The 12,113-nt window shown below is 46.7% G+C and overlaps 1 protein-coding gene across 11 annotated transcripts in view; it reads right to left on the bottom strand.

Annotated features, from left to right (window-relative positions):
• The window catches only part of mbnl2 (muscleblind-like splicing regulator 2), a 48,467-nt gene extending 38,951 nt beyond the window's left edge, over positions 1 to 9,516 (bottom strand). For 3 of the 11 annotated variants that reach the window (XM_062380499.1, XM_062380495.1, XM_062380500.1), the window contains exon 1: positions 5,266 to 5,548. The gene's annotated coding sequence lies outside the window, so the exon portion shown is untranslated. Of the gene's footprint in view, positions 1 to 5,265; positions 5,551 to 9,286 lie in introns of those variants that run through there. The other 8 variants (XM_062380501.1, XM_062380505.1, XM_062380506.1 and 5 more) reach the window with 5 other exon arrangements.
• Positions 9,517 to 12,113: the final 2,597 nt, after the last annotated feature.

Below are 12,113 nucleotides of genomic sequence, written 5' to 3'. Positions count from 1 at the left end.
CTAGAGGGTACAGGGGAGATGAACCAGAAAACAAGGCAGTTGTGAGGTTATCTAGAAGCTGTTTGAGTTTTTAATCCCCAAGTCACAGCTGTGTCCCATTACACGGGGTGACCACTGGCCCTCGGACATATTGCACACAAAGCTGTGAATGGCAAAAGCCTCTGTGCTATGAGACAGCAGACAAGAGCATCAACTCAGAGCAGTGATAGAGAAAAATGCCCCAGAGTGCAACCCGCCCTGTAGAGCCATGCACCGGGGGATGCCGCAGCCAATAGAAAACAGCGTAGCACAGCACTATTCTGGGCGGGCGTCCAGCTGCCAGAGAGGAACCGAGACAGATGAATATGCAAGTGCCAGACGCGATTATGACACTGCCTAGTGTCCTGCAATATCCACTGGTCCCCCACTATCCACATTAGATGCCGGCTCATTGACGGTGGCCTGTCAATTTACATTCACAGGGGGGGGAATGTGTGTCCTGTCCTTTGAAGTGAACTGACCCCTGTGTCTGGTTGTTAGGGAGAGAGGAGAGGACAGTTGGCGGAGCAACAATCTGAGGAAGTGACCTTTCGTTCGAGCGTCTGAAATCCAATACCGGGCTACTGTGTAGGGAGCTCCTTTTTGGGCACATCTGGAAATTTTTTTTTTGAGGAGGCGGTGTTTGAAGACACCAGACTGGGGGAGGAGGAGAAGGGGTTGTTAGCAAATAAACATATCTATGAAAAACACCAAGAAAATGTTTAATACCGTGGGAGGTAATGAAGTGGAGACTTGTATCAGAAACATCTAAGCTACTGTTAAGGGAAGAAGAAATCCTTTTTACAAACTCCCAGCTCAGGCAGAGGAACTTACACAGTTGACATGAGGGGGAGCAGGCGTTCAGGCTGTCAGATTTATGTCCAGCACAGTAATTTTGCTATGACCTAAACAACATCCTTCCATTTGGTATAATTAGTTGAACGAGGACTCTTTAATTGGAGAGAGCTGCATTCTCTCTGTAGTTCTGTCTAAGGGAGAAACTCAAAAGCGGCCTAAGAATAAGACCATACCTCCAAAAATCGTAGAGATTAGGCCTATTTTTTGGGGGCTTTGCTGACAAATAAACTTTTCCTGAGGCACAACTGCTTGAAACCTATGAATCCTGTCCATTGTCTAGCTAATCATAATGTCCCACTTTTAAGCTGATCATGTGAAATGAGATGAGACGCTTCCTCGCTCCAATCGCACCGACTCCCGGGCTCCGCTCTCCAAAGCAAGGATTTAATTTCACACAGCCTCCCCGGGGAGAGAGCCAATCGCTGCGGAAGAGACAGTCAGGTAGGAATCATGTCAGATCTGACCTTTCACAATTAATCCCGTCTTATTTTTAGAAGCCACAAGAAGTGTGCGATCGGGCTAACCTACTTTGTCAGAACGCGTGAAGGCGCCGCTTCTCTGTGAAATGACTTGGCCTCAGTCTGTCACTTTTGTTTTTTGTGGAGATCGCGGAGGTAGTGAAGGCTTTAACAACATCGAGTAGGCCCACAGTGTGGATAGAGGTCGGTTGAGGTCGTCTGAGATCTCACAGGCAACATTCAAACACTGCTCCACAAGAAAGATATTCTAAACAAATGGCGAGGGCTGAAGATCAAGCGGACCCTCATGTGGGTGAGGGTATGATAACAATCGTACAGAAACACGGCCGCATGTCTGTTCCTGTATGTTTGTGCAACATGCCGATTTCACCACGGCCCAAAACAACATGTTTTCTCACACTGAGACAACACAAGAAACAGCATCGAAACTAGGCCCCAAATCAATTCTTCGATAAACTGCTTAGAAAATGAATCAATCACAATTTTTTCATCATCACTTCAATCATTCAGTCAACCGAGCTCGACCAATAAGCCTGAAAGAGATGGATGTGTAGAAGTGAAGCAGGTGTGTCTACTGGTCGCCTCGAGAAACACACAACAGCTCCTGCTGGACAGCAAATTGCCATCCTGAGGGGGAACCTGTTACCTTTGTCATAAACAACATCCCATTCTAAGAAGATGAGAAGCTTAACACACACAGTGCAAGGAAACTGCTTTGGGAAAACACCACCTGAGGTCAGAGGAAGCACTGGTTTAGTCTGGTTTTGATGCGTCCTTGGACGGCGTGCTTCTGGCCGGGGTTTTGTTCAGCTTCTCCTACACGCAACCTGGCTTTGTTTACACTGAGCTTAGCAGTCGCGCTCCGAGCAATAATGCTACTGGTATGAAGGGAGAGGAAGACAGATGGTTGGCAGGTATGACGGGAGCATACAGCACCCTGTTTCCACGTCTCTGAGATTAGCCCTCCTGTGCACCCCCACAGCTGAACCACGCTCTGTTTCTGCACTTTCAATTCTGCCAGGATCAGCATATAAGAAAATTAAATCATATTTAAATTCACTAAATCCAGATTTGTATTTGGATCGGTACCGAATGTAATTAATATGCTTGTTTTTTCATTAACATCCATGAATTATTCTCTTATTGCTCTTCTTAAAAATTGAAAAACAAAAAAATATTATTGCATTTGGACTTTGATCCAGATGCTTTGGTTTATCCCTTACCCCTAATGCATACCTCCAGCAGTTTTTCCATCCAGTATTTTTGGTGTAAACCTGCTGTAACTAGCAAATAAACAAACAAAGACAAATACACCCTCCTTGATGGATGGAGTAAACCCTAAAAAGCCACATTCTGCACATCAGTGTGTATATCCTGTTTATCCTAAATACCTTAGATCCAGCAAGAAGGCTGTGTCCTCTCTGTGTCCCTCAGTGCAAACAGTGGAAAGACACTGTGACCTGCTAAAGCAGGGCAGAGATGTGAAGAAAAGCACCACAGCACTAGACTTTATGGATTACTGACGCTTACTAGGGCCAGCTGGCAGGGGCATTATCTTGGTCAGTCCGCTTAATTGAATGAGAGTCAGAGGGACTGGGGCGTCTCGAGTGAAAGTCGTTTGCGTGACCTCTGAATACCACGTATGTAACCCATTAGTCTGGTATCTGTGCGCTCTGGCCGTGCAGCATGCTTTATCTCTGCTGCTTATATTTGCTCAGCAGCGATGATAAGCTACCTGGTTTCCATTGGTCGTAAAGCCCTGCGACAACGTTTACCGTGGCATCGGCCAGGTGTTGCCATCAAAAACAAAAAGTAGAAACACAAAAGAGTGTGACGGACAAGTGCACGAGCAGGGTACCTGAGTGGCTGCATTTCCATTTATTACCATTTTATGCTGGCGAACCACAGTCGTGTGGTCATTTGCATCGCCAAGAGGGACAAGAGGTCAACGTTTTTTTTTCAAAGCTGCAGAGAGAGAGCCTCATTGTAGAGGGAAAATAGGAAAATGTTCCGTTTCCAGTGAGTAATGGAAAATAAGTGCGCCTTATAGTGCAGGTCTGATCAAAATTCCCTCCATCCCTCCCGAATATAACCGGGCTTGCGAAATGTTCCTTTGCATCTTCCTGAGAGGATCAGAGCAGGGCTATACCCCGCGGCCTAATTCGTATTTAATACTATGGATGCTGCGATGCTTATGAAATTGTCTTTGGCATAAGCTACGGCTCCTCGAGTCCAATATTATCAAGTACTATTAGCGATAAGGACGGGTGAGTGAGCTCAGCAGAGTCTATACCAGGACTAAGCTAGGAGGCAACACGAGGAGCATTTCACAGAGTCAGCAGATAGGTGTGTCCCATATCATAATAGCCTTAACTAAACCACAGTGACCCAAATGGCGCTGCTCATGATATGGGCCCTGGCTTTCCTCTCCTGATCACTGCCCCACTTCATGGCAAAGTACTGATGATATACGTTTTTTGAATAAGCACTGAAACAAGACAAGAGAGCGTCTCGGTTTGTGTGATTGAAATCTGCCCCTGCACTCAGTAAATGGACTTGTTTTCCTGTTTAATGTTCATGTTGATTCCCTGTTTAGCCACAGGAATCAGGCAAGTCATCAGCTAATTACAGTCGAGTTGGCAGCCAGAGGTGAACAATGCTGTTCAGATAAACACCATGTTTACGAAGTGAAAGTTGTAGAAGCGCTATAGGTACAGTGGGGTTAAGTTCCAATGACCCCCCGTGCGGAAATCTTAAGCCAAGCAGCACTTGAAAACATCAGAGCTGAATGATTCAGCAATTTCACCCTCGTGTCCCAGAGCAATCAGACTCCCTCTTTTTTTATGCAGAAGACGTCTGGAAAAAACAACTACCAACCACTAAGTCCTTTTAATACCATCTCCGAGTTCAGTGAGTCAATTTCTGAGAAGGGGACATAAGGCTGACGGAGTCCTGCGGTAAGGTCTGGGACGTATCTGATTCTTTTCCCTCAACAGGAAGGGCTGAACTGATGTTCCATTTAGAAAACACCCACTTCCCCCTTGATCCGCGGCCAGACGTATGACACCACCCTGGCCTTATCCATGCAGGCGTTGATGTCCACTGCCGGAGCGCACCAGGCCAAGCATCTAGCAAAAAGCTAAATCTGGACGGACGGCAGAAAGCTAAATCGAGAGGTTAATTATGAAGCAGGCCTTATTAGAACTGTGAAGTTCCACCTTATTCAGGCCGTCGGCTATTTGGGTCTACAGAAATAAAGAGTGTTGAAACAGGCCTGCAGCTCCGTACGGTACGAACAACCTTTGCCTGTAGCTAGGCCTCGTTATTCGGAAAGATTTGCACGCCGAGAGTTACGAGGAGAAACTTTGTGGAAACCACAGACAGCGAGCGGTGACGGAGCAGATGCCACAGCTACTTTTTCCCTCTGGAGAGTTAAAAGCATGTTGCCCTTGTAGCCCACACACAAAAAAAACATCTCCTGACATTTGCACTGAGGAAAGGAGCAAGTCAGCTGCTGCGAAATTGCCTCTCTCTCTCGCTCTCTCTCTTTCTCTCTCTCTGAGGAGTCGTAACAGAAAGTCCATTACAGGGCTGGAAACTGCAATGAGGAGAGTTACTGCGTGGCTGCAGGCTCCCGTCGTTCCTTCGCGTTTATCGCACTCGTGTCTCTATTTTCCTCCCTATTTCCGTCCCGTCGTTTTCCAGCCTCACACTTTTTTCTCTCACACATAAAACCTTCCCTCTGTCTGTCTCCCCCCCCTCTCCTTCCCTCCCTCCCTCCCTCCCTCCCCACCCAGACTGGTATGCAGCACACTGCAGCAAAAAAAAAAAGTCCAGCAATAAAAAAAAAAAATGTTTAAAGAAGGAAAGAAAAGGATAACGCCAACCCGATATGACACTTGTCTCCCACCTCATTTCACCGGGTCCCGCAGCTCTGCCTCTGTCCCAAGCGTGGAAGGCACCTGGTGCTTCGGGTGACACTGAGCCACGATACAGCTTTCCCCTTCAGCCTCAGTGACTGGAGTTAATGACCATGTGAAGTGTTGTCATTCCTCGCGAGCTGCCGAGTGCTGCAGCCGGAGGTCCATGCCTAGACAGGGGTTTTCTCTCTGTAGCTCTCTCTCTCTCTCTCTCACACAGCCACGGAGCATGCGAGCGAGGCAGGAAGCAGAAGAGTGTCTACTCCAACTATCTGGCTAAAACACTTCCAGCCGAACCCCCTCCTCTACACCCCGAGAGCCAGCCCCTTCCTGCCCACCAGCTCGTGGCGAGGCCCTGCCCCCCTGAACAGCTCCGACCAATGGAGGGGCCGCCCCTTTGAATCACAGCTCTCTATTGGTGCAGAGCAGCTATAAGTGAAGGGGTGAAAACTGCACTTACAGTAACAACTGTATGCAGGGCTTAAGAGGTATTTCCCCAGTTTCACCCCGTGTGAAACTAGCAATCGCATTATTGTCAATTATTCTCCTGGAGATTATATTCTGAGGGAAATCAGGAGTGGAAAACCAGGATACAAGAGCCACGCGTACAGTATTTGCAGTGAGCAATAATCAAAGAGTTGCTGCCGCTGCTGCATAGTGATCAGTCCTGTCCTTGTCTCTGTTCCATCATCACATGCAACACCATCCCCCCCAGGAAACAGGAGAACCACACCTCCTCCCCCTCCCTGACTCTCCTCTACCTCTACTCAGCATCCGTCCTCTAAACTCATCAACCTCATCTTCCAGACACCCTTCTCCTCCCCCTCTCTCGCTGGCATCTCCTGTCTTCTCCTCACACCTTCCGTGTATTTTGTCCCCTATTTTTCATAAATCGCATGGTAATGACCATTTCTGTTATTGCATCATATGTTTGGGTGTGTGTGTGGGGGGGGGGGGGGGGATTAGTTGTGGCTGGGATTTGGAGGTCTTGCTCCGTCTCGTCCGACCCCCACCCATTCCTCTCTCTCCCTGCCACCCTGGCTGATGACACGCTGGCTGGCTGGCATTATTATGAGCCGCGAAACCCGGAGCATCGCAGAACTGATGAGTCAGAGGTCCAGCTTCATGACTTTTCGATCCAGATTCAATAGAACAGCTGTAGCGTCTGTCTCTCGCTCTGTCTCACTTGTCTCTGTCTGTCTCTCTCTCTCGCTCTCATACAAAGGCTGTGGATGACGTGGCAGCCTGGGCGTTTCGTTGACATCGGTGAGGCTAAACATGAATTACAGCTCCGAGACAAACAAACCTATTTACTGCCTGTTTATGATTTGGTAGCTGTAAACATAATCGAACGCTCCACGTGCAATATGATCTGTCAAATGGTTTTTTTTAGGGGAGATGGGGGTTGGTGAGGGGATTAATTTCACAAACATGAAAAATGGTCTACCTCAGCAAATAACCCTGAATAATGACGTCATCTAAGCCACCGGGGCACCTGTAGGGAAATAACACAGGCAAACACTCTTCAGGGAGGTGGGGGGGGCATCGCAGGGGGAGAGTTTTAATTTACGCTTCCCGTGAAAAACACTTTATCATGTCCACGGACGCAAGATATTGAAGGAGGAGGAATTCTCCAAGACAGAAACAACAAGACGTGACTGCCAGATGAAACTTGACTGGTCCGATCGCAAAACACCAATCCAACATCTTATCGTTCATCTAAAACAGCTGCACGAGTCAGTTTGAACCATCACGGCTGCTGCACGGCACTTATCAATCTCTCATTGTGGCTGAAACCCACTCCTCAATAACCACGTTGCTGAATAACTGTCAATAACTGCCTGCAAAATGGGCTCTGCTTGTAGCTAATTTCCACCAGCGGACCTTCGATAGCCGGCCTCCTAAATAGATTTATCCGACAGGAAAACAAACAAAAGCCTGGCAAACAAGCTGAGCCACTTCCTCCCCACATGGTATCCCCTCCCCACTTATTATCCCTGTCCTGCTTGACCCCGAACGGCCTGGCTCACTCACAAACAGCAGCCAGATTCAGGATTTTTGTGGCACCAAAGCGGCTTCAATTCCAAAAGAACAACAGCGAATTACAGCAAATGAAGACTGGCAGGGTTGAAACAGTGTTTGAAACGGCTTCCTCGCAAAGAATACTGTTTGCATGTTGTGTTAGTACAACCGGATAGTAAGAGAGAGTGAGAGAGTGAGAGAGAAAGGCAGTGCTCGGATATAGGGCAGCGAAGACAGATCAATGAAAAGGCAACTGTCTTTTTTTTTCTTCTATTATTAGCCATAATCAAATATCATGCAGCGGGGGGGCTGTGTTTGCGAGTCCTCACACTTGTAACCCAGTCTGATAAGACTGTCACACTGCGAGCACATGACGACTGAGAATAAACAACTGCCGAGTGAGTCGTCGACAAGTGGTCAACCGGTGCCAGTTCAAGGCTGTGCATTGAGAAAGATGAGATATAAAAAAGGATCAAAATCAACCAGGTAACACTGGATTCACTACATTATTATTAATAAAGGCTTAAGATCCAACCTTGTCTATTTTCTGTTGGACAATCTGATGCTAATTTGCCCGTAAATCACATTAAAATCTATCTTTTTACACTTTTGATTATAAAAAGCCCAATTACAAACAAGCACTGTGGATTGCTCTCTCTCACTTCATTGCTCCGTTGCCATTATAACATTTATGACGACATAATATTCCAGATAAATGGAGCCAAGTTGTAGAAAACAATAAATGCAACAGTCATGAGGTGAACGTCCGTGGCTATTTGAGGGAGAGGAAACTGGCGTGTTCACCTGGGTGTCGTGTTTTACATCACTTCCCGATCTGAGCTGGAACCAATTAAAAACCGGGTTTTTTTCTACCGCAGAGTCACTTAACCTGGGATTGAATGAAGATTGCATCCATTCCCACTGCAGACCAAATCCAGATGTTAGTAGGTGTTGTTAGACAAGTGGAAAATGCCCTTTTCACTCATGTCTGACTTGAAGCCTGCTGCTTGCCTCAGTGCTGACACCATCCTGCTCTGAGACTTCACTTTGCAGGTACAGGAGGACAAATGACTGTACATGACCCAGCAGTTAGCCTGATCCGAACGTGTTAACCTTACGTGGGTGTAAAGGCGACGGATCATGCAACCTGCAAATGGATGAAAAATGGACCTCGTCATACATCTCATTAAAGCTGCTCATGATTTTCTTCTGCATAACAAGGATGTGGAGCGACGACTGCTGTGCATGTCAATGCTTAAAGGGATAGTCCACCCAAAAGATGAAAATTCACTCATTATCTACTCACCAGTATGTCGATGGAGGGGCGGGTGTTTCAGTCCATGACATATTATTGGAAGCTCAGGGGTGAACAGTGTTGCAGCCAGTGGGCATTTTGGGTCAATTCATGGTGTACATGACCTTGTTTGAGTCGAATTTGAATGTCGGGGCTGACGGACACTTGGATGACACCACGTTTATTACATTTGAACAATCGATCCCCAGTTAGTTCAACTGTATTTGATTTGGCTGCATTGCTGTTTACCCCTAAAACTCCACAAGTGTTTTGTTGACTTCAACACCGTACCCCCCACACCCCCCATCAGCACAGCGGTGAATGAATACTCAATATTCGGGGTGAACTATCCCCTGAATAGTGTTGATCGTCTATGATGAAGTGGGACTAACGGGATCGAACCCCTGTTGACAGATGTTCTGAGCTTCTTGAGTGACAGCGAACAGAAACAGGAGCCCACGCACACTGGTGTGATCTGTGATTTGTGACGGAGCAGCTCTCACTTGTTTGCGCGGAGCCGTGTGGGCACAGTGGGATGAGTGGGAGCTAGCTTAGCAGACCGAGCCCCTCTCCGGAGAACCACCACCACCACCGCTATAACAACAACAACAACAACAACAACAACAGCACAACCCGCGTGTTGATGTGGGATGGAGACCCGGTGCTAGCCGCTACGCTAACTACCTGCAGCCTACCTGAGGACGGACCCGTCACGTCCAGCTGCTCCTCGGCCGCCGCCGCCGCTCCGCTGCTCGGGAGCGCTGCGTCGCAGGGAGCCCACAGGGGTTCAAGGGGGTTAACGGGGCGGAAGGAGACGCACCTCGGCCAGGGGGGACCCCTTCGCTGGTCTTCTCTCCGGCAGACAACTTTTCTCGGTGTCCTCCTCCGGAGCGCTGCGGCGAGAGCTATCGCTGGCTAGCGCGCTAACTACTTTTTAGGCTAAGGGAGGAAGCAACAAGCGATTTTGACAGTTCGAGGAAATGTTGAGTGAGCGTCGCCGAGGGGTCAGTGCTCGTGTTTAAATGTTAATGACGCCTCTATTAACAATATATGACGCCATTAACAACTGCAGATAGAAGAAATGCGGTGTTTGGTTGGAATAGCTGTGTGTATTTAGTTATTTTAACCCTGGGAAACGTGCTTCTGTTAGATAAACAACACGCGTCCCTCCCTACAGGAGATGTGGTACAGTCCAGAGGAGGCAAGGGTAAAGGGAGGGGGGTGATTCTTGTTGCCTAGGAAACAACAGTGAATCTCCCTCAAGGGGGGGGGGGGGGGGGGGGGGGGTGACCACTGATTTATGTCGGAAAACAATAAAGACTGTTAATCTAGTTATAACACTTACACGACCACAGGAAGGTCAGGGCTTAGATATTACAAAATATAAAGATTGCATTTATGAATCTCTATAGTAATAATAATCATGATAATAATAATCAATTATAAGAGGAAGTGATCTTCAAAATACAGAAAAAAATGCATTATCGCAGTTTATTAAATAAGGCGTAAAAGGTCTTTAGATTAGTGTTTAGAAATAGCGGGATGACCTGGTGATGGAAAGAAAAAAGGGTATGATTAGAATGTGCAACTTTCGGAATCAGGAACTGTGCACGGATGTTGCACCTATAATTGGCCCCCTAGTAGGGCCCCTGGTGTAGAAAAATCCTATGTCCACCACTGCATTTACGCTTTAGGGAAAGTAGCCTTAAAGGGTGAAGCAACAAAAAGAAGAATTGGAGTGATGGTGATTATTATTTGATTAAACTTATTGATATTTTATTTGAATCTGTATTGGTGTGTCACATCAAAAGCATAAGGCACACAAATGTTTTTTTTCAGTTACTGTTTTGTCACATCGTCACCACTTGGTGCTTTTCGGAGGACCACGTGCACATCTCCAGCACTTTGCACAGTTACCAGCTTGCCCACACACAGGGAGTCGCTGTCAGCAAGGAGCGGGGCGCGTCAACAAGGAGCAAGTCACAAATATCCGCGGAATGAGCAGAGAGGCACAAATTTAGCCCCACTGACGGCTGCCCACGCCATGTGCCCGCCTATTGAGCGGCTGAACAATGAACATAGCCACCGCGGCCCGGGCCAAAGCCCACCTCACTGGAATGCTATACTGGGGATGAAGGCATCACACTCTGGGAGGGCACAGGCCTTCAGCAGGGTCAGGGATGAAGACGTTATCAGGTCGGCGTGATAACATTCCGTCAAACACCAAACAAATGAGCTCGGTTCCCTATTTGTCAAAGTGCAATTCAGAAACGGATGAACCTGGTTAGACGTGCAGTGTGTTACTGTGTTGAATCACCTCCTGTCAGACTCAGTCACAACATGGTTCATCTTCTTGCATTTGACACCAATCACACATAGAATTTCCAAAATCGTAAAAAAAACTTTTACTACCCCCCCCCAAAAAAAAATACAGCTACGACCCTGCGCCTCCACACGTTATTTCCAGCGTTTACAAACTGAAAACCATCACAGCCATTAGTCATTCTCCTCTTTTTCCATGTGGAATACAAGTCCTCCGAATATAGCAAGTGGAAAAAATGTACAACACAACCAAGGCAGCGCTACTGAGAAAAACTGTGTTTTTAAAGATGTAAGTGATTATGAAAAACTGCTCACATAGGTCAGGCTCATCCCCCCCGAGGCGTAATGTATTGATCCCAATGCAGAGGAGGTATTTGTAAAAAAAAAAAAAAAAACGCTGCTGCCGGCGTGCTTCTCAAAAAGGTCCCTGCACGCCCACACACTTGAAAAAGTACAAGCACACACTGGGCTCGCATGCACACATAAAAAAAACACACACATACATAGAGTGCAAGCTGCAGAAATAACCGGTAGATAAGATGCTTTGTTTATTTCACTGAGGCAGAAGGAGGATACTTCACTGCGATATTTTCTGATAAACATTACTTTTTTATCGGTATAAGATATATATTATACCATATGAATGCCTCTTATTGTGAAATTCACCCCTCTCTCTCAATATTTCTCTCTATGTATATATCACATTTTGGATTCATTTTTGCTGTATACTATTGTGAAATTGCATCTATCTATCTATACATACCCCTTTTATATACATATATATTCTTATGCCTGCCTATATACTTATAACTTACTTATAACTTATAACCACACAGCAGTTCCCTGACAGACAGATCCTCTCTTCTTCTGCAAAATCAACAGAACTGGATTCACAACAAGTGGATTTTCAGAGGAAACCTGTGAAACTGTGTCTCCCCGACGACAAAGTTATTTATTCTTTAGCAGAAGCTGTTGTGTTGAGTCTGAACATCAGGCCCAACGCTCATTAAGACGGATGGGAGACATTCAAACAAGATATTTTTCAGAAAAACACAAACACACACACACACACACACACACACACGAGTGAAAAGAAAAAAGCCAAGCAGATGTCTGCGGGAGTGTTGTGCTCATTAATGGGTTTTGACTCCACATTTCCAGTCTGCCGAGTGGACTTTGGGATCAGATGTGGGGGCGTTC

The sequence above is a fragment of the Platichthys flesus genome, chromosome 22, assembly GCF_949316205.1.
Source record: "Platichthys flesus chromosome 22, fPlaFle2.1, whole genome shotgun sequence".
NCBI classification, from domain to species: Eukaryota; Metazoa; Chordata; class Actinopteri; order Pleuronectiformes; family Pleuronectidae; genus Platichthys; species Platichthys flesus.
Note: the sequence above shows the minus strand (reverse complement) of the source record. Positions and strands in the feature narration are given on the sequence as shown.